The sequence below is a fragment of the Prionailurus viverrinus genome, chromosome D1, assembly GCF_022837055.1.
Source record: "Prionailurus viverrinus isolate Anna chromosome D1, UM_Priviv_1.0, whole genome shotgun sequence".
Lineage (NCBI taxonomy): Eukaryota > Metazoa > Chordata > Mammalia > Carnivora > Felidae > Prionailurus > Prionailurus viverrinus.
In genome coordinates this window covers 12,691,645-12,717,836 of record NC_062570.1, presented here as the reverse complement: position 1 = coordinate 12,717,836, position 26,192 = coordinate 12,691,645, and the positions used below count along the sequence as shown (strand labels likewise).

The 26,192-nt window shown below is 37.3% G+C and overlaps 1 pseudogene; it reads left to right on the top strand.

Moving 5' to 3' along the window:
- The first annotated feature begins 326 nt into the window (after nt 1–326).
- LOC125176868 (NXPE family member 4-like) lies at nt 327–23,983 on the top strand (annotated as a pseudogene).
- The last annotated feature ends 2,209 nt before the right edge of the window (nt 23,984–26,192 follow it).

Sequence of the window (26,192 nt, the reverse complement as noted above, 5' to 3'; positions counted from 1 at the left end):
AATAAACCTGTTAGGTGAAAAACTAGCCAGGAGACTTGACCTCAACATTAGCAATCCTGCATCTTACCGGCCATTAACAGCTCAGTTTCATAGAGTCCATGGCGGGCTCTCATGTCTCCGAATAGCGCTTCAGTTGAAGGGACAAGTTGATAGCCAAAGGTGGCCGTTGGCGGGATAGTAAGAGATGCTGGGGTGGGAGGGAGTCAGGGTTCTGTGCTGGTAGAAACTTAGAACAAAAGAATCAGGAGTTAGACATTTTGTATGTGTTTCTGGATTTCTTTTCTGCTGTGTGTTTGTTTTGTATTCTCTCTTGTGGGATCCTAATCATGACAAGTATGAAAAATCGTAAGTTACTGTTAGTACTGTTTATATTTGCCTCCTGGATCACGTTTACAGTTTTCCAACACTCCACAAAGGAATCTCTTTCTGTGTCTTAACAGAAGTATAATTTTACTTCCTACTTCACCTGTTCTAGGAAAGTCCAAACAACCAGAGTTATACATCATAGTACGGGAATTTGAAAAGCTTACACAACCTTGAAGAACTAACATGTTTGATAACCATTACACAGCACAGGAGAGGATAATTGTGTGTGTGTGTGTGTGTGTGTGTGTGTGTGTGTGCGCGCGCGCGCGCATTCTTCCTCTGTCACATACACATCTGTGATGATTTTCTCCCCATGTGTAGCTTGTTTGTTCATTTCTTTAATGACATTTCTGCACAACACCTTTTCGTGTTGATATAGTAAAATATACTAAAATCCGCCTTTATAAACAGTTGATTCTTTTTGAGTATTAAGAAACCCTTCCCTATTTCGGTGTCAGAGTATTTATCTAAATATTCTATTTAAACCTTGAAAGGTTGCTTTAGACATTTAATCCTGTGACGGATCTGAGTTTTTTTCTTGGCTGATTTTTGTTTCCTTATGGATGATCCCCTTTTCCGTTCTTATTTTGTAGTAGTTTTCTTCACTGCTGATTTGTCAAGACCTTGTTGTCATATATCAAAATTTCTGATAAGTACAGATCCTCCTCCATTTGTACTACTCCACTGACTAATATATCTTCCCCATATCAATGCTGCATTGCTATAATTAATATAATAATAATTTGCTTCATAGTTACTCTTAAAAACTTGTAGGTCAAGTTACCTTTGCTTAATCTACTTCACAATGTTCCCGGCTGGTCTTGACCCTTTACTCTTTATATGTTTTACAGTTGGTCTGCCAAATTTGCTGGAAAAAAATCTTACTTAAATTTTATGTGCATTATATTAACCATGTAGATCAACTTGGGAAAACTGACATGTTCATAACATTATTTTGGTCTTTAGCACCATGTAATCTCTCTCTATTTATTTAGGTCTTTAAGATCATTCAGTAAATTTTAAAATTTTTGCATATATGTCTTGTATATCTTTTATTAGATTTATAACTAGGCATTATTTTATAATTTTTTTGTTGCTGTTGTAAATAGTGTTTTTTAAATACAGTTTCTAATTCCTTGTTGCTGATGTAAAGGAATACAGTTGACTTTTGCATATTGAACAACAAGATTTTGTTTTCCATGGTCTCTGATTCATTAATTTACGGATGCAAAGATCACCTGGAATTTCTCTGAGGATAGAAATATACTTGCTTTAAAGTCTTGTTTTGCTTTTTCTGTTTCTGTTACTTTGTTTTCTCTTTATTGAACTTAATACCTTTTCTTTCATGAGTTGGCTTTCATAAAATTTTCACTAATTCTTGGCTGGGTGTACATTCTTATACTTAAGATTCTGTGGTGGCCAGGCCTCTGAGTACTGTCACCTATTTTCTCCAGCGTATTTGTAGCTCAGCTGCAGAAAGTACTCAAGGCAATAAATGCTCTGCATTTGTCTAGGGTGTTGCCACACATGCAGGGTCCTACCCTGCACCCTCAAACTTAAATATCTATAGCTTTTACTCACAGTAGAGTACAAAAGTTCCCATTTCTATCTGCCTGGCCAAGCACAAGGGGAAAAATAGGGAAGTATTAACCATCCCAATACTCCTCCTATGGGCCACTCCTTTACCACCTCTTAATCCAATCATCAGTTTCCTCCAGGTTTGTAGTAGCCCTGAAGTGGTTTCCATCTTCTGCAGAACTCTCACTGACATGCATTTGGAGCCATGGTTTTCTTCTTTGATATAATCTCCTCTGCCTTTTACTTTTCCTGCCTTTTACTGTTGACATTTCTTTGTTTGTTTGTTTCTTTGTTTGTTTCTTTCTAAGTAATCTCTCCACCCAATGTGGGGCTTGAACTCACGATCCCCAAGATCAAGAGTCATGTATTCTACTGACTGAGCCAGCCAAGCCCCCCTCTTTTTCAGACTTCTTATAAATTATGGTCTAATTAAGGTACCTCTTCCTATTTCCAAGAATACTTAGAAAGTTTTAAGTTTTTATTTTTGTGTCTTAAATTCTGTGGGAAATTGAGGCTATAATATATCTCTTGTGCTCCTTCTTGAATCAGGAGTTTCCTATTTATTTTCACCAACAAGTTTTTTGCACAGAGTATAATTCTATCATACTAAAAATTACTTAAATTTTTTATTTGAAGTTATAACAATTAAAAATTCTGAGAATTATCTGATAATATCTGATGATTAAGAAAGTACTCTGATAATGTTCCTATCTTCTAGTTTATTATTTATTTCTTAGCCAGTTCCTATAGCAACTAAAATAGGTTTTTAAGTTTCTAATTGTGAATTTCTTGATCTGTCCCTTGAATTCTGTCAATTTTTTTTCACATACAAATACATGGATGTGTAGGCACATACACATTTATGATTCCTATGTTTCTAGCAAATTGACTCTTAACCACTTGTAAATGTCCATCTTTATGTCTGGTAACATGTTTTGTCTTGAAGTCTATTTTAATATTAGCTTTTTTATGCTTAAATGGTATATTAATTTCCATCCATTCACTTTCAGTCTGTAGATAACTTCATACTAACCTACATTCTTGTTAGACAGCAAATAGAGACACTTGGCTGGCTTAGTCAATAGAGCACATGACTCTTGATCCTGGGGCTGTGAGTCCAAACCCAAATTGTATGTAGAGATTACTTAAAAATAAAAATTAAAAAAAATATATGCTTAGTCAAATTACTGGTTTTTTAATGTTTATATTTATTTATTTTGAGAGAGAGAGAGAGAGAGAGAGAGAGAGAGAGAGAGAGAGAGAATATCCCAAGCAGACTCCATGCTGTAAGTGCAGAGCCTAATGTGGGGCTTGAAATCGCTAACCATGAGATGATGAACTGAGCCAAAATCAAGAGTCAGACGCTGAACTAACTGAGCCTCCCAGGTGCCCTAGGCAATTTACTGTTAATAAAATTAATCACTAGATTTAAATCCACCAACTTGCTGTTTGTTTTCTCTTTGGCCCTTCTGTTCCTCTTTTGGGATGAATTGAATTTTTTTAGAATTTCCTTTTAGTTTCTTTATTATTTTTACAGCTCTAAGGGTTTTTTTTAAGTGTTTCCTGTAGGTATTATTATATACACTCTTTTATAGTTAATATCGTGCTACTTCATGTAATCTGTAATAACCTTTCAACTATTTACTTCCATTGACTCATCTCCCCATTCTTTGTTGTAGTTTTCATATTATTACAAAATTGGTTTTTACTTTAAATAATTACATGCATTTTAGGGGTGCCTGGGTAGCTTAGCCAGTTGAGCATCCGACTTTGGCTCAGGTCATGAAATTACAGTTTGTGAGGTCAGGCCCCGCATCAGGCTGGCTGCTGTCAGCATGGAGCCTGCTTTGGATCCTCTGTGCCCCTGTCTCTCCCCTGCTTGGGCTCTTTCTCCCTCAAAAATAAGCAAACATTTTGGGGCACTCAGTCAGTTAAGCATCTGACTCTTGGTTTCAGCTCAGGTCATGATCTGATGGTAGATGAGATGGATCCCTCATTGGGCTATGTGCTGACAGTGCAGAGCCTGCTTGGGATTCCCTCTCTCTCCCTCTGCTGTGCTCGTGGTTTCTCTCAAAATAAATGAATAAACCTAAGAAAAAACTTGTAAAAAATAATAATAATTACATTCATTTTAAAGAAATTAGGAGACAAACATTTAGAATTTTATATTTATCCTTATTGTTACCATTTCTGGTGTTTTTCATTCCTTCCAGAATATCCATGTTTCTATTTGTTGAATTTCCTTTCTGTTTGAAGAACTTGAGTTAGCACCCCTTATAATGCAAGCCCAGTGCTGTTCTTTATTCCAAGTTTCGACTTCCCTCCAGTGTCAACCTGCTAGTGGTAACTCTCTAGTGCTATGGGAAGGATTTTCTTTATTTTTGGTTTATTGTTATCTGCAAAATTGGTCTAACACAAGTTATTCTGCCTTTATTGAAAATTGTGAGATATTACTATAATTACTATGATTATCATTTTGTTATTTGATATGTTGATATTTTTCTTTATAAAAGCATTTTTATCAAATACCAGGTATGGTAATACAAACACTTAGTGTGTACCAGGTACCATTCCCAATGTTTTTCATGTTAGTCCATTAACACAATAACATATAAGGTGTGTATCTTTATGACTCAGTTTTTTAGATGATGAAACTGACAAACAGAGAAGTTAACAAACTTAACCAAGATTGTGTAACTAGTGAGTGGGTGACAGAGTTAGGTTTTAATCCGGGTAAATATCTCTAAAATTGAGCTAGCCAGTGTCGAAAGCATGTTGTAAGACTAGAATTCTCATTCGCTTCTCCTTCAGGCACAAATTAGCACCACATTTCTGGAAAACTATTTGCCATCATGTGTTAAGAGCTTTAACAGTATTCACCACCTTGGACCAATAATTCTGTTTCTAAGTTCTCAGCAAATAACTTGGATTGCAAAGATTTATACCAAAAGTGTTCTTCACAGGATTATAAAAGTTGAATGCAATAAAAATCCAAAGATGGAAATAGGTAAACTGTTAAGTTGTATCCATAGGCTGGAATACTATATGAGCCAGTGACATGAGGTGAAGTTTTTAACAATACTATTTTTAAATCAAAATTCATTGGTAATATTTAATTTGTTCATAATCATGTTAAATGGCATACAGAAAAATCAAAGAAAAAATCACCATAAGATTAATAATAATTATCAATGGTTGGTATAATTATCACTGATTTATATCCCCTATACAGTTTCACATCTCACATTTTTAATAATCAATGTTATTTCAGGGGCACCTGGGTGGCTCAGTGGGCTAAGTTTCTGATCCTTGATTTCAGCTCAGGTCATGTTCTGTGAGTCAAGCCCCATGTTGGGCTCCACACTGACAGCCCAGAGTCTGCTTGGGATTTTCTCTCCTTGTCTCTTTCCTTCCCCTGTTCACATGCCTGCCCCCCCCCCCACTCTCTCTCTCTCTCAAAATAAATAAACTCTTAAAAAAAAAGCATTTTAATAATCAGTGGTATTCTATGATTAGAAAATAGATGTTTTTATAAACCTATGTTGATTATCTCCTAACTAGAACAATCTGAAAAATACTAATAAATATCATAAAATGTTTAAGCAGAGTATAAAATAACAGAAAAAAATCATATTTTACATAAAATCCCCATGCATCTTAAACATTTTCTTAAGAATATTTTTAATGACTGAGTTCTAGCTTTAAGATTAAATAATAAAACAGCAATAAAAATTGTGTGCTCTGCAGTTAAAAAACAATTTTTCCTGTCTTCACAATTGCCAAGCAAAAGTGTATTTTTAAAAAAAATTTTTTTAATGGTCATTTATTTTTGAGAGAGAGAGAAAGAGTGAGGGAGAGGCAGAGAAAGAGGGAAACACAGAATCTGAAGTAGGCTCCAGGCTCTGAGTTGTCAGCACAGAGCCTGAAGCGGGGCTTGAACTCACAAACTGTGAGATCATAACCTAGCTGAAGTCAGACGCTTAACCAACTGAGCCACCCAGGCACCCCAGCAAAAGTGTATTTTATCATCACCACTTTAGGGAAGAAGATCCTAGAACCCAAAATAGATTAGCTGGTGAAAAGTGCAGTTCCACCACCAAATTTGAGGAAACTTATTTTTCCCATGAAACATATATGATAATAAAATCTCCATATCATTTTATTTCAGGTTTTGCATCTGCTCTTATTCTATAAAAGATCGAAGTTGGCTAGCCTACCAAAAATGATTATATTACATAAAAACATTGTCTATGTTCTTTATTGTCTTCATCATCACCGCAGCTATGGACTACGCTTAAGATGCCCATCTCCCTCTATCACTGGAATTTTATCATGAAGCCTTCATGTCCTGAAGTACCACTGCATCCAGGAGTTTCATCAGCAGAGACTGAGCTGAGAATAAAGGGAATCATGGAGAAACTAGACCAGCTGATCCCACCCAGACCTTTCACCTACGTGAACACCACCACCGGTGCTGCACACAGCAGAGCCACGGTCCTTCACCCTCAAGATGCCTACTGCCGGGGGGATCAGCTAGACCTCCTTCTGGAGGTAAGGGGACACTTGGGACACAGGAAGATGTATGGTGGGGATTTCCTGAGGCCAGGGTGTCCTCCCCAGATCTGAAGGCAGGTGCTTCAGGAAAGGCAACAGACTTCAACAATGGCATCTTGACAGCTTCACCCTGGGAAGGCCGGGTATCTCTGTCTCTTCTGCTCATCCACCCCAGGGAAGGGGTGTCGGCTCTCTGGAGGCAAGGAACCAAGGCTATGACAGGGCGATCTTCACAGGCCAGTTTGCCAGGGGCACCTCCCATGTCAATACTGATTGTGCCCTGGTTTTAAACTCAAGCACTGAGGTATGTGCATACCTGGATACTCAAGAGCAAGTAGCCTTCCACTGTGTGAGACCTCAGCACATGCCCTGTGCTGCACTCACATGCATTCCAAAAACAAGGACGTTTCTTATCTCAGCAAACAAGAATGGAGACTCTTCGAAAGGTAAATAATTATAGGCTGGAGACTACCTGGGAAAATATGGTAATGATTTAGCCTACATGTTGATCTAGTGAAAGTGCTAGGAATATGTACATTTTGGGACTCTATAAAGAGCCATTTTAGAAAAGGTCTTTGAATTCATTTGGGGACATTGTTTACTTTCCAGTAGTCCCCAATCCTTGTGAATATTTAACCCTTATCATTGAAACAAAAAGGTACATAAACAGAATAAAAACTAAAAGGGAATCAGAAATATACATGTAAGTAAGTGCTCGAGTATATTCTTACTTCTGTAAATTACCTTGCACATATTCTGGGTATCTGCACCCCCTGGACTAGTAAACAAAGAAAGGGAAATGTAATCAGTGGCCTAGAACTGTGGGTACAGTAGTCAATTCGTAGAATTAAGAAGTAACCGAAGCAGTAGATAATGACTCGTGCTTAATACTAAACCCATTTATTTTTCAATATTTATTTATTGTGTGAGAGAGAGAATATACAGGGGAGGGGCAGAGAGAGAGGAAGAGCGAGAATCCCAGACTCCATGCTGTCATCACAGAGTCCAATGTGAGGCTCAATCCCATGGACAGCAAGATCATGACCTGAGCTGATATCAAAAAGTCAGACATTTAACCTACTGAGCTGCCCAGGTGCCAGTACTAAATCCATTTAAAGCTTTTCTTTCTTCAGGTGACTTGTTCATTGTTATCAGTCCTGTTGGTACTCTGGGTATCAGGCTTCTCTGTGGTGGGCCAAGATATCAGTTACCCAAGTGAATGAATGATTGGAATCACTAGGCTATCGTAAACCTGTTTTAAGAAGTGGAACTCACCATTAATCTATTAATCGGCAACAAATTACCTGATCATCCAGCACAGTAAGCTTCAAATATCAAAGTTCTCTCCCAATTTACGCCTAGGTGTTTACCTCTCCACATCACCACCATCATCCCCTTCCCATATCACTAAGAACCTAAAAATAACCATCTAAAGGTTTGCAACCTACCATCTAAGAGTTAGTTCATTAAAACAAAGTTGGGGGAGGGTGCCTGGGCACCTTAGTCAGTTAAGGGTCCAATTCTTGATTTCAACTCAAGTCAGGATCTCACCATTCAGGAGTTTTGAAACCCACATCAGGGTCTGCACTGATGGCACAAAGCCTGCTTGGGATTCTCTCTCCCTGTCTCTGCCCTCCCCCGACTTGTGTGTGTGCATGTGTGTGTGCGTGCATTCTCTCTCTCTCTCTCAAAAATTAGAAAAAAAAAAGAGTTCATTACAGTTTCCCCTCTTGGTTTTTGCTGCCTTTCAAAATATTCTAACATATAAAATAGCAATTCCACACTTAGATTTATTAATTTCTCTTCAATTTCTTTGACTGCAAATATCTGAAGAAATCTCTCTTTCAAATGATTTAAGGGGAAATCTTTTGTGTCTCTGTAAATTCAGCATTAACAGATTGATAATTGCTGGTAAACTTACACTGAAGTGTAAATATGTACCTAAAAGAAGAGATGCCATTTTTTGAGATACCCAGGGCACATAAATACGCTCCTGCCAGTTGAACATTAAACTATTTTTGTGGTTGGTGAATAGTCCCGTAGCCGCTCAGATTCCCAGACTCCTCACAAACCACTGACTAATGGGTTAATACCTGGCATATCTTGGACTCGACTCTAGCCTGCAATCTTATCCATGTGAACTGCCCAAGTGCCAAAACAAACTAGTTGTTAATTATTTTTTATGTTACTCCGCATTTCACTCAAAGGATTTATGAGTACTTTTCTTTTTTACTTCTGTTAAGTCTCCTTTTTTTACTGAAGTATAATTGACATGCACTTTCCTATTGTCTTCAGTATATGTCATAGTGACTTGAAATTTTTATATATTAAGAAATCCCCATGATGTCCAGTTACCATCTGTCACCATGCAAAACTATCACAATGTAACATGTACTTTACACCCCCATGACTTATTTATGTTACAACTGGAAGTGTGTACCTTTTAATCACCTTCACCTATTTCACCTACACCCTAATCTCTCCCCACTCGGCTAACATTTTTCCGTATCTGTGTGTCCTACTTTGTTTTGCTCATTTGTTTTATTTTTTTAGATTGTGCATATAAGTGAAATTATAGGGCATTTATTTGTCTTCTCCTGTCAGACTTATTTCACTTAGCATAATACCCTGTAGGTTCATCCCTGCTATTGTAAATGGCAAGATGTCATTCTTTTTTATGGTTCACTTGCATTCCCGTGTGTGTGTGTGTGTGTGTGTGTGTGTGTGTGTGTGTGTGTGTATTTACAAAATGTATATGTGTGTGTATATATTTACATACACACCTTTTCTTTATACATTTACCTATTGGTAGGCCCTCACCTTGCTTCCATATCTTGGCTAGTGTAAATAATGCTGCAGTAAACATAGGGGTGCATATGACATTTCAAATTCGTGTTCTTGTTTTTTTCAAATAAATACCCCACAGTGGAATTAGTGATTCTTCTGCTATTTCTCCTTCTAATTTTTTTGAGAGGACTCCATACTGTTCTCCATAGTGGCTGCTTCAATTTACATTCCCACTAACACTGCACAGGATTCCCTTTTCTCCACATCCTCATCAACCCTTGTTAGTTTTTGTATTTTTCATGATAACACTTCACAGCCATCAAATTGGCTATCTCATTGTGGCTTTGATTTGCATTTGCCTATTGATTAATGATGTTGAGCATGTTATCATGTGTGTTTTAGACATCTCTAAGTCTTCTGTGGAAAAACAAAATCTCTTCATGTCCTGTGCTCAATACCAGATTGTTGGGGGTAGGAGGAGTTACACTAAGTTGTATAAGTTCTTTATATATATTGGATATTAACCACTTACAGGATTATTATTCCATTCAGTAGGTTGTTGTGTTGTTTAGTTGGTTTACTAAAAAGCTTTTTACTTGGACGTGATCCCATTTGTATATATGAGCTTTTGTTGCCCTTGTCTTAGGAAATTGTTCCCTGAAAGTGTTGCTAAAACCAGTGTCAAATTAGTTATGCCTTCTAGGAGTTTTATGGTTTCAGGTCTTAAATTCAAGTCTTTTAATATATTTTGAATTTGTTTTTGGATATGGTATCAGATAATGATCCAGTTTCATTCTTTTACACGTAGCTGTCCAGTTTTCCAAATGCCATTTATTTTTTTTAGTTTTGTTTTGTTTTTAATTGATTTATTTATTTAAATTCAAGTTAGCTAACATACAGTGTACAATCAGTTTCAGGAGTGGAATCCGGTGATTCATCACTTCCATATAATACCCAGTGCTCATCCCAACAAGTGCTGTCCTTAATACCCATCACCCATTTAGCCCATTCCCCCCACCCATCTCCCCTCCAGCAACCTTCAGTTTGTTCTCTGTATTTGAGAGACTCTTATGGTTTCTCTCCTTCTCTGTTTTTATCTTATTTTCTCTTCCCTTCCCCTATGTCCATCTGTTTTGTTTCTTAAATTGCACATTTGAGTGAAATCGTGATATTTGTCTTTGACTGACTTAGTTCACTTAGCATAATATACTCTAGTTTGATCAACATTGTTGCAAATTACAAAATTACATTCTTTCTGATTACCCAGTAATATTCCATTGTGTATATGCATATTTACCAATCTTCTTTATTCATTCATCACTTGATGGACATTTGAGCTCTTTCCATAATTTGGCTCTTACTGGTGGTTCTATAAACATTGGGGTGGATGTTCCCCTTTGAATTAGTATTTTTGTATCCTTTGGATAAATACCTAGTAGTGCAATTGCTGGGTCACAGGGTAGTTATATTTTTAATTTTTTGAGGAAACTCAACGCTGTCTTGAGTGGTTGCAACTTTGCATTTCCACCGACAGTGCAAAAGTGTTCCCCTTTCTCTGCATCCTCATCAACATTTGTTGTTTTCTGAGTTGTTCGTTTCAGCCATTCCCATTCTGGTGTGAGGTGGTATCTCATTGTGGTTTTGATTTGTATTTCCCTGATGATGAGTGATGTTGAGCATCTTTTCATGTGTCAGCCATCTGGATGTCTTCTTTGCAAAAGTGTCTGTTCTTGTCTTTCCCTTTCTTCACTGGATTATTTGACTTTTTGGGTGTTGAGTTTGATAAGTTCTTTATAGAATTTGGATACTAAGCCTTTATCCGATACGTCGTTTGTAAATATCTTCTATTCCGTCGGTTGCCTTTAGGTTTTCTTGATTGTTTCCTTTGTGGTATAGAAGCTTTTTATCTTAATGAGGTCCCAATAGTTCATTTTTGCTTTTATTTCCCTTGCCTCCGGAGATGTGTCGAGTAAGAAGTTGCTGCAGCCAAAGTCAGAGAGGTTACTGCCTGTTTTTTTCCTGTAGGGTTTTGATGCCTCCTGTCTCACATTTGTGTCTTTCATCCATTTTGAATTTATTTTTGTGTATAGTGTAAAAATTTGGTCCAGATTCATTCTTCATGCTGCTGTCTAGTTTTCCCAGCACCGTTTGCTGAAGAGACTGTCTTTTTTCCATTGGATACTCTTACCTGCTTTATGAAAGACTAGTTGCCATATGTTTGTGGGTCCATTTCTGAGTTCTCTGTTAAGTTCCATTGATCTGTTTTTGTGCCAATACCATACTGCCTTAATGATTGCAACTTTATAATCAAGCTTTGAAATCTGGAATTGTGATGCTTCTAGCTTTGGTATAGAAACAAACAACCAAAACAAACTAACAAAAAAAACCCTGTGGAACAGATCAATGAAACTAAATGCTGGTTCTTTTTTTTTTTATGTTTGTTTATTTTTGAGAGAGTGAGGGTGCATGAGCAGGGGAGGAGCAGAGCAAGAGGGAAACCCAGAATCTGAAGCAGGCTCCACATTGAGCTGTCAGCACAGAGCCTGACACGGGGTTCAAACCCACAAACCATGAGATGATGACCAAGCCAAAGTCAGATGCTTAATTGACTGAGCCACCCAGGCCTCCCAATGCTGGTTCTTTGAAAGAATAAACAAAATTAGTAACCCCTAGCCAGACTTACCCAAAAGAAAAGAGAGAGTACCCAGATAGATCAAATCATGAATGAAAGAGATGTCACCACCAACACCACAGAAATGCAAACAATTATAAGAGAATACTATGAAAAATTATATTCCAACAAACTGGGCAATCTGGAAGAAATGGACAAATTCCTGGTGACTCACAAACCACCAAAACTGAAACAGGAATAATTAGAAAATTTGAACAGAGTCATAACCAGCAAGGAAATTGAAACAGTAATCAAAAATCTCCCAACAAACAAAAGTCCTGTGCCAGATGGGAATTCCCAGGAGAATTGTACCAGACAGTTAAAGAGAAGAGTTAATACTTGTTCTTCTCAAACTGTTCCAAAAAATAGAAATGGTAGGAAAGCTTCCAAACTCAATCTATGAAGACAGCATTACCTTGATTCCAAAACCAGAGACCCCACTAAAAAGGAGACTTACAGGTCAATATTCCTGATGAACCATTCTAAACAAGATCCTAGCAAATTGAATTCAACAGTACATTAAAAGAATTATTCACAGGGATGCCTGTGTGGCTCAGTTGGTTAAGCATCCACCTTCAGTTCAGATCATGATCTCATGGTTCATGAGTTCAAGCCCCGCATCAGGCTCTGTGCCGACAGCTCAGAGCCTGGAGCTTGCTTTGGATTCTGTGTCTCCCTCTCACTCTGCCTCTCTGCCTGCCCCTTTCTCTTTCTTTCTCTCTCTCTCTCTCTCTCTCTCTCTCTCTCTCTCTCTCTCTCTCTCTCTCAAAAATAAACATTAAAAAAAAACCTCACCATGATCAAGTGGGATTTATTCCTGGCCCGCAGGACTGGTTCAGTAGTCGCAAATCAGTCAACATAATATACCACGTTAATAAAAAGAAAGGATGAGAATCATAGGATTCTGTCAATAGATGCAGAAAAAGCATTTGACAAAATATAGCATCCTTTCTTGATAAAAACTCTCAAGAGAGTAGGGATAGATGAAACACACTTCAACATGATAAAGGCCATATAAAAAAGACCCACAAGCTAATATCATCCTCGGTGGGGAAAAACTGAGAGCTTTCCCCCTAAGGTCAGGAACATGACAGGTTAAGTCCACTATCACCACTGTTGTTCAACATAGTACTGGAAGTCCTAGTATAGTCCTAGCCTCATACAAAAATAAAGAAATAAAACGCATACGAATTAGCAAGGAAGAAGTCGAACTTTAACTCTTTGCAGATGACATGATCCGCTACACAGAAAACCCAAAGACACCACCCCAAACCTGCTATATCTGATGTATGAATTCAGCAAAGTTGCAAGATACAAGATCAGCATACAGAAATTGGTTACATTTCTATACACCAAACATGAAGCAGCAGAAAGAGAAATCAAGAAATTGATCCCATTTACAATTCCAAAAATAATTATATACCTAGGAATAAACCTAACCAAAGAGGTAAAAGATCTGTATGCTGAAAACTATGGAAAGTGTATGAAGGAAATTGAAGGAGACACAAAGAAATGGAGAACATTCCATGCTCCTGGATAGGAAGAATAAATATTGTTAAAATGTCAATACTACCCAAAGCAATCTACACGTTCAATGCAATCCCTATCAAAATAACACAAGCATTCTTCACAGAGCTAGAACAAACAATTCTAAAATTTGTATGGAACCAGAAAAGACCCCGAATAGCTAAAGTAATCTTAAAAAAGGAAACCTATTACCATATATTGAAGAGACTGTGTTTTCCCCATTGCATATTCTTGGCTCTGTTTTCATACACGAATTGACCACATGAGTGTGGGTTTATTTCTGGTATCTCTTTTCTACTCTATTGATCTATGTGTTGTTTTGTGCCAGTAACATACAGTTTTGATGACTACAGTTTTGTAGTATAGTTTGAAATCAGACTATGATACCTCCAGCTTTGGTCTTTTTTCTCAAAATTGCTTTCACAGTTCAGGGTCTTTTGTGGTAACAAACAAATTTTAGGAATATGTGTTCTGGTTCTTTAAAAACTATTCGTATTTTGAGTAGTGTTGCATTGAATCTGTACATTGCCTTGAGTAGTATGGACGTTTTAACAATATTCTTCTATCGTGAGCATGCTATATTTTTCCATACGGTTTTGTCATCTTTAATTTCTTTTATCAGTTTCTTACGTTTTCAGTTGATAGGTTTTAAATCTCCTTTGTTAAATTTATTCTTAAGTATTTAATTCTTTTTGATGCAAGTATAATTGGAATTGTTTTCTTAATTTGTCTTTCTGCTACTTTGTTAGTGTATAGAAAGAACAGATTTCTGAATATTATGTATTTTGTAACTTTACTGAATTTATGTTAATTAGTTTGGTGAAGCTTTCATGGTTACCTGTGTATAGTATTATGTTATCTCCAAATAGTAATAGTTCTTACCAATTTGGATGACATTTATTTCTTGTTTGATTGCTGTACAAGGACTTCCAATACTATGTTGAATAAAAGTGATGAGAGTGGACATTATTGTCTTGTTCCTGATCTTAAAGGAAAAGCTTTCAGCTTTTCTCTTTTGAGTATGGTGTTAGCTGTGGGTTTATCATATATTGCCTTTCTTACGTTGAGATCTGTTCTTTCTATATTCACTTTAAGAGTTCATGTCAGGGGCGCCTGGGTGGCGCAGTTGGTTGGGCGTCCGACTTCAGCCAGGTCACGATCTCGCGGTCCGGGAGTTCGAGCCCCGCGTCAGGCTCTGGGCTGATGGCTCAGAGCCTGGAGCCTGTTTCTGATTCTGTGTCTCCCTCTCTCTCTGCCCCTCCCCCGTTCATGCTCTGTCTCTCTGTGTCCCAAAAATAAATAAATGTTGAAAAAAAAAAAAAAGAGTTCATGTCATAGATGTATATTGAGTTTGGTCAAAATGCATCTATTAAGGTGATCTTAGGATTTTTATCCTAGTTTGGTAATACGGTATATCACATTGATTAATTTGCAGATATTGAACTTTCCTTGAATTCCTGGAATAAATCCCAGTCAATTGTGCCATATGACCTTTTTAATGTATTGTTGAATTTTATTTGTTAATATTCTGTTAAAGATTTTTTTCATCTAAGTTGATCATGAATATTGGCCTTTAATGGTGTGTTTGTGTGTGTGTGTGTGTGTGTGTGTGTGTGTGTGTGTGTGTGTGTGCGTGCACAGTGTCTTTGCCTAGTTTTGCTATCAGGGTAGTGCTGGCCTCGTGAAATAGTTTGAAACCATTGCTTTCTTTATAATTTCTTGGAATAATTTAGGAAAACTAGGTATTAACTTTTCTTTAGATGTTGATTAGAATCCACCTGTAAAGCTGTCTGGTCCTGGACCCTTGGTTTTTGAAAATTTTTAAATTACTGACTCACTTTCATTTCCTGTAATGCCTATTCTGATTTTCTATTTCTTTATGATGCAGAGTTAGAAAGCTGTTCATTTCTTCTAGGTTTTCCAAATTTTTGGCATGTGACTGTTCATAGTAATCTCTTAGGATACTTTCTATCTGTAGTATCATTTTGTAAGCTCTCCTCTTTCATTTCAGGATTTCATGTTCTCTTGTTTTTATTGATGAATCTGGCTTGACATTTATTGATTATCTTTTCAAAGAATGAGCTTTAATCCATTGATCTTTTCTATTTTTTTTTCAGCCTGTTTCATTTATTTCCATTCTGACCTTTATTACATCTTTTCTTCTAACTTTAGGCTTTGTTCTTTTTCTCTAGTTTCTTCAGGTATAAAGCTGGATTGTTAATTTGGGATTTTTGTTTGCTTGCTTGCTTACTTGCTATATTACTATAGCAATTACAATTACTCTCTCAGAGTAATATTACTATTACTCTCTTAGAATTGGTTTTGCTCTATCCCACAAATTTAGGAGAGTTGTGTTTCCATTTTCATTTGTCTCACGGTATTTTTATTTCCCCTTTGATTTGGTTTTAATCCATCGGTTGTTTAGGAACATGTTTAATAAATGTGTTTAGTTTTTTCCAGGTCTTCTTGTAATTGATAACTAGTTTCATACTGTTGTGATTGGAAAAGATGCTTGTTTTAATGTCACTCTGCTTGAAGTTAATGAGACTTGTGACCTCTCCTGGAGAATGTTCCATGTGCATCTTTAAAAAAATGGGTGTTCTGGAGTTTTTGAATGAGATGTTCTATGGATATCTATAATGTGTCATTTAAGGCCACTGTTCCTTATTGGTTTTCTGTCTGGATGTTCTACCCATCAATGAAAGTGTGGAGCATTTAAGTCTCCTACTGTTAGTCTATTACTATCAATTTCCCCCTATGTCTTTAAATATTTGCTTTATGTAGTTAGATGCTTCAATGTTGGGTTGCATGAATAGTACAAACATCATATCCCTTCCTTGGATTCCTTTATCATTATGTGATACCTCCTTTGTCTTTTGTTACAGTTTCTGTTTTAAAGTCTGTTTTGTCTGATAGGAGTATTTTATACTATCTTTTTATTTTCATTTACATGGAATATCTTATTTTCCTTCACTTTCAGCCTGTATGTCTTTACATCTGAAGTGAGTTTTTGTAGGCAGCTTAAAAATGGTCTTATTTTTTATCTGTTTTGCCACCCTATGCCTTCTTTTTTCTTAGAAGTGTTTTATTTTAAATGTATTTAATATGAACATGACTATGCAGATTTTCCATTTCATCTTTTGTTGATTTGGTAAGTTTTATTTTTCAAAGAATTGATCCATTTCATCTAAGTTTTGAAAATTTCTGGCATACATTTTTATTGTAATATTGATTTGATACTTTTTAAATGTCTGCAGAATCTTTGGTGAAATCTTATTTTTCATTTCTAACAGTGGTAATTTGTGCTTTCTTTTTTCTCCATTTTAGCACTCCATTTAAATTTGAAGTAATTACTGGTAGGTATGTACTTATTGCTATTTTGTTCATTTCTTTCTGGTTCTTTCTGTGTTTCCTCCATTCCTTTCTTCTTCTTCTCTTCCCTTTTGGTTTATTTTCTTTTTTTTTAATTATTATTTTTTTTGGCTTATTTTCTTTATAGTTATATTTGGATTCCTTTCTCATTTGTGCATCTATTGTAGGTTTTTGGTTTATGGATATCATAAGGTGTGTATATATATATATATATATATATATGTATATATACACACACACACACACACACACACACATATATATATATATATATATATATATATATATATATATATATATATATTTAAGCTGTTAGTTCAAGTTCAAATGCATTCTAAAATACTACATTTTTGTTCCCCCCATCTGGTTTGTTGTTTTTTTTGTTGTTGTTGTTGTTGTTGTTTTGTTTGTTTTTTTTTCCAACGTTTATTTATTTTTGGGACAGAGAGAGACAGAGCATGACCGGGGGAGGGGCAGAGAGAGAGGGAGACACAGAATCGGAAACGGGCTCCAGGCTCTGAGCCATCAGCCCAGAGCCTGACGCGGGGCTCGAACTCCCGGACCGCGAGATCGTGACCTGGCTGAAGTCGGACGCCCAACCAACTGCGCCACCCAGGCGCCCCTGGTTTGTTGTTGTTTTTTTTTTTGATGTCTTATTTTACATCTTTTTATCTTGTGTATCCCTTAAATGCTTATTGTAGTTATAGTGGCCTAACCTGTTTTTGTGTTTAACTTTCGTACTATCTTTAAGTGACTCTTTACTACCTTTACTGCCTATTTGCCTTTACTAATGAAATTCTCTCTCTCTCTCTTTTGCCTTTACTAATGAAATTCTCTCTCTCTCTCTCTCTCTCTCACACACACACACACACACACACACACACACACACATACTCACACACACACACACACACACACACACACACAGATATGACCTACTGTTTTCTCTTTATCATTTCTTGTAAGTCCAGTCTAGTGGTGATTAACTCCTTCAGTTTTTGCTAGTCCAGGAAACTCCATATTTCCTCCAATTCTGAATAATAACCTTGTTAGGTAGAGTATCCTTATTGTAAGTTTTTTCTTTTAGCACTCCAACTATATCCTTCCACTCTCTTCTGGCCTACTAAGTTTCTGCTAAAAATCAGCTGATAACCTTATGGGATTTCTATGTATATGGTTATCCTTCTCTTCCTGATTTAAGATCCTCTTTTTACCTTTAACTTTTGCCATTTTTATTGGCATACCATGTCTTGGTATGAATCTCTTTGGATTCAACTTGTTTGGGACTCTGTGCTTCCTGGACCTGGATGTCTATTTCCTTCTCCAGCTTAGGGAAGTTTTTAGCCATTACTTATCCAAATGAGTTTTTCTGCCCATTTCCTTCTCTCTCTTCTTCTGGGATCCTTATAATGTAAATGTTAGTATGCTTAATGTTATCCCATGGCTACCTTAAACTATCCTTATATTTTTTTAATTCGTTTCAGTGTTTGTGTCATTTAGTTTGGGTGATTTTCACTATTCTGTCTTCCAGATTGCTATCCCATTCTTCTGTTGTATATACTCTACTGCTGATTTACTCTAGTTTATTTTCCATTTCAGTTTGTATTCTTTGGCTCCGCTTTTTTTTATATTTTCTAACTCTTAAAGTTCTCCATTCTTCCATTTTGTTGATCATCATTATAACCATTACTTATCTCTGTTTTATTAAGGTTTTTGGGTAGGGATTATTTTGTTTTTTCATTTGGAACATAATTCTCAGTTCCTCATTTTGCTTCACTCTTTTTTTTTCTATGAAATAAGCAGAATAATCATGTCTCTCAGTCTTAACAGTGTGGCCTTGCTCAGGAGCATCCCCTGTGTAAACTGTGTGCCTGGTGGCTTTGGTAGAATGACTGGCACTGTAGCAGGCATGGGTCATGAGGTTCTAGGGTGTACTGTGCTGGGGCCACCCTGGTAAGACAGCTGGACCTGGAGTGGGCCTGGGCCAGGAGATCCTGTCACACACAGTGCCTTACAAGATGGTTGAGTCTGGAGTGGGTGTGTGCCAGGGGTTCCTGGTGTATATCATGCCAGGGCAGTCTAGGCCACCTTGGCAGGATGGCTGGGTAAAGCATGGCCTGGAGAAATCCTGTGGCATGCCACTCTGGGGCCCCTTGGTGGGACAGTTGGAGCTGGGGAGGGCACATACTGGGGGTTGCAGGGTGGGGTGGTTCTTCTAGGGGCAGCTGGAGCTGTTGTGAACTAGGGGCACAGGACTTGCTTGGGGCAGCCCTAGTAAGCTGGCTAGAGCACTTGGACTCTGCTCCCATCAATGCTATTAAGATGGAAGGAGAATGCAAAAAATGGCACTTACCAGCATCTCCAGCCCCAGAAAGCGTTTCAGTAGCTCCTTGTCTATTTAGTAGATGATCTAGGATTAGTTAATGCATTTTCTTCACTTATAAACTAGTTGCCTTTTAAATAGCTGGCTTTTGCTGTGCCCTTAGATAGGGAAGTCTGTATGTGGGCCCCTCCATGAGGTTGTTGCATTGGGAATGAGGCTCCTATTGTTAACCATGCTCCCATCTTTTTACTCTTCTCCATGTAGTCCCTCTATCATTTGTCATGCAGCAGCTGTTCAATCAGCCCTCACTTTTTCAGGAGGAATTGCTGTATATGTAATTGTAGATCTGGTGTGTCCATGGGAGAAGGTGAGTTGAGGGTCTTCCTATGCTGCCGTTCTGGACCCTCTGTTCAAAGAATTTAGTTTGATGATGGCATTTAAGGTGCTGTGACAGAATGGAGCAAACTTGGGGGTAAAGAGGGATAGAATGATAAAATAATTGAGTTTTTATTACTAAGCAAGAATTGGTAACTTTCATAGAAAGGCAAATAAATGCTTAAATTTTACCCAGAGTGTTCTTTTTCTTGGGGAGGCAGGGAAGGGGAGAAAACATGTTCTCTATAATGAACGTTAATGGGCATCACTTAGAAAATTCATATCAGAAAAAAATTATACTAAAAAAAAACTATTACGTTTAAAGGATGATGTTTCAATAGGCTTTTTCACCTCCCTCATGACCTATTAAGAGGATACTTAGAAAACATAATAGATTCTTAATAAATGGTGATGAGTAAGGTGATATTTCAAAGATCCTATCTTGCTGATTCTTTGGCAGAAAAAACAGTTCGAATGAAAAAGAAATGTGAGTTTGGAATGGCATCCACAATCCCGGGTGGACATGTCTGGAAAGACACGTGGAATCCTGTCTCTTGTAGTTTGGCTCCAATCAAAATGAAAGAATGCCTAAGAGGAAATTTTATATATCTAATGGGAGATTCCACAATCTGCCAGTGGATGGAATATTTCAAAAACAGTATCAGCAGTATGCCACAGTCTAAGCTACTATTTATATCTCTTAAAGAAATTACTTTTATTTCAAGGTAGCAGTAAGAAAGGATTCTTCTTCATATTTCTTAATCACAACATACTCAAACTTTTCCAGACATCCTTCCCTTTCCTTTAAAACAATATGTTTATCTGACTGGAAGGGAGCAAGTATAGAAAAGGTTTATTACATTCCTATCCCTGCAGAGTACATGCCTCAGTTTGTATCCAGCATGCTCAGAAAATTGTTAACAGAGCTGAAAATACCATAAGATATTGCCCATTTTCTACAGTTGGGATGATGCTTAAGAGTGTGGATTTTAGATCCTGTTGCCCTGGAAGCAAAATTTGACTTCTCCATGTCCTACCTGGATAATCTGGTGCAATTTACATAACTAGTGTCCCCCTCAGTTTCTTCATCTGTAAAATGCAGATGAAAATAGTACCCACCTGGTAAAATGAAGTATTATATACAATGCATTTAGAAGTGTTTGTTACATAGTGAAGTTCTCTTTGGTATAAGCTACCATCACTGTATCATTACATGAAAAGAGAGATGCCAGGAGCAAGGTGATGACTTGGCATCAGTTAGAATTAGGCACAAAAAAAAACACATGCTTTTAAGTATTATCATATATAAACTCTGCCTCTTAGGAGCCATGACCTTTGGCATGTTACTTATTGTCAGTGCGTCATTTTCCTCATCGATCAACTCCACATGATACTACCTGGTAGTTATAAATACTAAATGAGATAATAGTTATAAAATTTTTAACACACTGCAAGGCACACAGACACATAGAAAGTGCCTAGAAAACTTCAATGCAGGTATCTAACATCCAGGTTGGGGCTAGAATCCAGTGGCTAAAATCTTAGTCCCGTTCTCTATTTACTAAACCAAGGATGCACAAAAAGTAATTCAGAACTCACTAGTAGATCTTAGCATTCTTACCTATAAAACTGTTACTGTTTGCCCCTTGTGTCCTGGGTCGTGGCTATCATCACTGGGGACAGTGCACCTTATGTGGCTCCATTATGGCCTTTCTGGAATGATGCCACTCTTGTGATCTCAAACTTAGAAGGTAAGCTTATGCTGCCACTATAAAATCAGTAGGGCCTTGGCTCCGAGCAGTATGTAGAATTTCCACCAGAAGGGATGAGTTTTAAATTGTGACCTCTGAACTCCTCCACACCTCAGTTTGGTGGTAATCTTTAAACAGTTAAGGGTCTGGTGGTAATCTCTAGCATCACATTCAGTACCAGTGGATCTCTTAGGTTATAGAAGGTACTGAATTACTGAGTTACCTCCCTCTTTGTCTAATCTTTTAAATTGTAGCAAAATGTGTGTTACACATTTTGTTAAAAGTTAAATCTTACAGCATGCTTTGGGCAAGGATATTGAAGTAAATTAGCAGCAGAATGAAGACAATGATACTGCCATTTTCATTCAACTAATGCTCCAGTGTCTTCATTTTCAAACCCCCTGGGTTAAAACTTTAAATGTAGCCCTTTACTTCAAAGATGGCACTTGTTACAAAGCATTAATAATCCTCTTATATATATTTTCCTTAGAAGTTCTAACTACAAAGCAGCTGGCCCCGATAGTCTGATAAAGGTCTAATTTATGGGATGAAAAATTGAAGGACATCATTTTATTCTGTTCATATTACATTTTCATAGGTTCTAAGATTGGGTAGACTGTTTTCACAAGAATTGGGAGGAAGTTCAAACTCAAGTGCAGATTCTGTCACTAGCTGTATAATCTTGAGCAGATCATTTCATCTCTTGGTTTTCTATAACATGGCAGTTAAACTGGGTGTGGGTGTGTGTGTGTGTAGACACAGTAGTTCCCCCCTCACCCCCTGTTATCTATGGTTTCACTTTCCACAGTTGGAGTTACTCACAATCACCTGTGGTCTGGAAGCAGAAGATAATCCTCCTGACATAGTGTCAGAAGGTCAGTAGTAGCCAAAGGCCATGTCACAGCACTTACATCATTCGTCTCATTTCATCTCATCATGTAGGCGTTTTATCATCTCAAATCATCACAAGAAAAGAAAAAGGATGAGTGCAGTACAACAGGATCTTTGGAGAGAGAGATCACATGTATCTAACTTTATTCCAGTATGTTATAATTATTCTCCTTTTTATTGTTCATCTCTTACTGTGCCTAATTTATACATTGAACTTTGCCATAGGAATGTATGTATAGGAAAAAACCTAGTATAAATACGGTTCAGTGCTATCTGCAGTTTCAGGCACCCACTGTGGGTCTTGGAATGTATTCTTAATGGATAAGGGGGACATGTGTGTGGAAAGGAGGAGCACGCTTTGAGGTGAATGAATGTATAAATCCAAATAAATGCTTGGTAAACTATGAAGCCCTTCACAAATGGATAGTAAAACCATTATTATAGATGACATGCTCAATCCCATTCTAAGAATAGGTAAAGGAAATGCAGAAGGAGAAAATATAATTCCAGTCTTTTTTTTTTAATTTTTTTTTCAACGTTTATTTATTTTTGGGACAGAGAGAGACAGAGCATGAACGGGGGAGGGGCAGAGAGAGAGGGAGACACAGAATCAGAAACAGGCTCCAGGCTCTGAGCCATCAGCCCAGAGCCTGATGCGGGGCTCGAACCCATGGACCGCGAGATTGTGACCTGGCTGAAGTCGGACGCTTAACTGACTGCGCCACCCAGGCGCCCCTATAATTCCAGTCTTAAGGAAACAGAGTATTAGGTTTATTTGGTTTTGAAATGTATACTTCAATTAGTACTTTCTCTATCCTCAAATAAGCTTAATCTACAGCTCACAAAATGTACAAAAATAATACCTAAAAAATTAACTACATCACACTCCAGTGAAGTTACTTGAATGCTTTCCATCCCCAATTTGCTTTTGCATGGTTCTACAAGGGAGCATGTATCATTTCTTATCTGCGTAGCACTTTTGATTCAGTCTTCAAAGCTATTCTTTCAGTTGAACCAGTAATAAATCAGTCATGATTAACTTATGATAAACACCAAACCTTTTCTTCTGTCTTTATGATCTTTATAATTTTACACTTCTTTCATTTTGGGGATTACCTGTCATCAGCACTGAAGTCAATGGATCTACCTGAGGGTGGAAAATTTCAACACTAACTTGCTGTGGACTTAGATGAGAATATCAACATTCAGTGGCAAAAACATGGTTATCCCTTGATTGGATCATTGACTTATTCAGTGAAAGAAATTGAGTACATTGCCAGAGTCATTGACAGAACTGGAGGAGATAAACACACTGTCATTGTTATTTCTCTGGGCCAGCATTTCAGACCCTTCCCCACTGATGTTTTTATCTGAAGGGCCCTCAATGTCCACAAAGCTGTTCAGCATCATCTTCTGAGAAGCCCAGACACTATGGTTATCATCAAGGTAGAAAACATCAGGGAGATGCACACCGATGTGGAAAGATTTAGTGATTTTCATGGTTACATCCAGTATCTTGCCATTAAGGACATTTTTCAAGATCTCTATGTGGGCATCATTGATGCCTGCTATAACAATTGCATATAGCAAAATAGTGTCCACCCCCTCAATCTGTAGTCAGAAATCAAATTAATATATTGTTAAGCTGTATTTGCTAGCTAACATCTCTGAAATATACTTAATTAAAAACATTTATGAAGTGTTCGCTGTCCTGTCAGATGCTGTATTTGGCTCTGCCCTCCCAATCAGCATGAAATAATCTACACTATGGCCAATCCATAAACCACCAATTCAACCAAATCAGTTCTTTCTAATTGGGCTTCTACTTAAGAGGAAAAAAAAAATTAATGCTCATGAAAGGGACCTACACTTCTTGATAAGAGTCCTGCCACTCTTCACAAATGGGAAGTCAATACTTCTAATGGCAAGAATGTGGAGAAATGGTTAAAATTTCTGATTCATGGACATTCAGTGCAATAAAGTCATAAAATATTTGGAGAAAGTCCCATTTTCTTCTTTCTACCGTGAAAGACCAACTCAAGATGATTGCCAAGTGGCAAGAGGAGTCTTGTGAGGTAATTCACCACGTCCTCAGTCTTAGAAGAGCAGAATTCCAAGTGAGGTCCCCTGGATACTAAAATCCTTTGACTTGTCTCTCCTTTTAATAACTCCCACTGCTAGGAGCTAACCTGCTTTGATAGAATTTATCCTCCAGGAATATAGAATAGCAGGTGAAAGCACAGTGCCCTAGCATTCAAGAAGCTGAGCTGCAGTCCTTTTGTCAACAGTAATTTTACAACTTTGGATAACTTCAGCTCTCTGGGCCTATTTCCCAAATAAAGGAGTTGGTCCACGATTTGTGATCTTCAAACCTTGCTCTGTACAAATATGGGTGCTATAGGTGGTCCCTCAGGTACTGCTTGGAGGAACAGGACTTAGGTGCCTGGTGGGCAGGATACAAGTTCTGCTACGCTATTTCAGCCAGCATATCAGCCATGTTGACCTATATGTGTGCTGGACTTCTGGGAAGGTTTTGATTTGAAAAGCCTCCACTACTTAAAACTGTTTGAAAACCAATAATCAAAACATTGGTTTCTGTAACCTACACATGGAGGTTTAACATTTTAATCTCTCACTTGGATTTTAACAGACCTTCCCAAAACTTAATCATTTAAATCATTTAAAAATTTAAAATTTAAAATCATTAAAAAAAATAATGATTGATAGAATTTCAGTTGGAAAGGGAAATATCATTATCATAAAAACAACCTGGCAGCATATTCTTCCTTAATTTTTCACTCCAAACCATGCCCACATACTTCTGGGCCTCTGACCTACTCTTGCTGCTTCTAGGAAAGAACAATTATAGTAGAAACATCATAAATCTATTTATCCAGTTTCCTCTGGGTAAAGGATAATAAATTTTTACTTATTTGCCCAGGAACAAGGGTTCACAGTTCAGTGCCCAGTCCACATTCAGATGGTCAAAAATTTTATCCATCATGCGCCAGGAACTATTCTAGTCTGTAGTCATAAAGTGGTCACAAAGGCAAATGAATTCTCTGCCATGAAAGAATTTATGTTATAAGAAAGAATAATGTAGATATAAAATAATTCCGACCTGCTCAAGTAGTATAAACAAAGTATATAATGTTATGTAATGCACAATGATGGCATGATGGTGATGGAGGTGACAAGTAGAGAAGACCTCTCAGGGGAAAGCACTTCAAGTAAGATCAAAATGCTGGAAATGAGGCATCCATGAGAGAAAGTAGGGACAGAAAAAATGACAATTGCAAAACCCATGAGACATAATGGAGCTGGGTTTATTTAAGGAACAGGGATCATTATGCCTGGAGTATTGGCAATGCAGGAAATATGGAGGGAGAAGTTACAGAGGAAAGCAGGAGCCCGATCATGTATGGCCTCTGTAGCCTTTGGCAAGGAGTTTGAATTTTATTCTGATTACATTTGGAAGGCAGTAGAGGGATGGAAAAATAGAAAGAAGGAGCAATAGAGCAAGAAAAGAGAATGTAAGGGAGGGAAGGACTGGTTACCTTAACTCGGGCATCACCATAGACTGTTCCAGTTGCTAAGGTCAGAATGAACAAGAGTTGTGAAACCATGGAAACCTGGAACAGCGTGTGTTGTTTTCTATTAATAAAGTGATTTTCCACAATCACTCTTCAAGTGAAGTGAGAATGGATAAGAGGTATTGGAGGTCATGTCAAAGGGCAGATTTTTAAAGAGAACACACAGAGGACTATAATTTTAGAACAGAGACTAAAAATTAGAACGAGACCTAGAGATTTTTTTTTACGAAAAGAAAGAGAAATATGTTTGTAACATATAAATCCTAAGAAAAATGTAAGCTCAGATAGGACAATACATTCAGAACAGCTCTCAGAAGTTTGCACTTTTGGTTCTTCCAAAAACTGAATCATCATAAACATAGAAGTAACTGTTGCTATGCCTCCTTGACATTAGATGTGGTCAT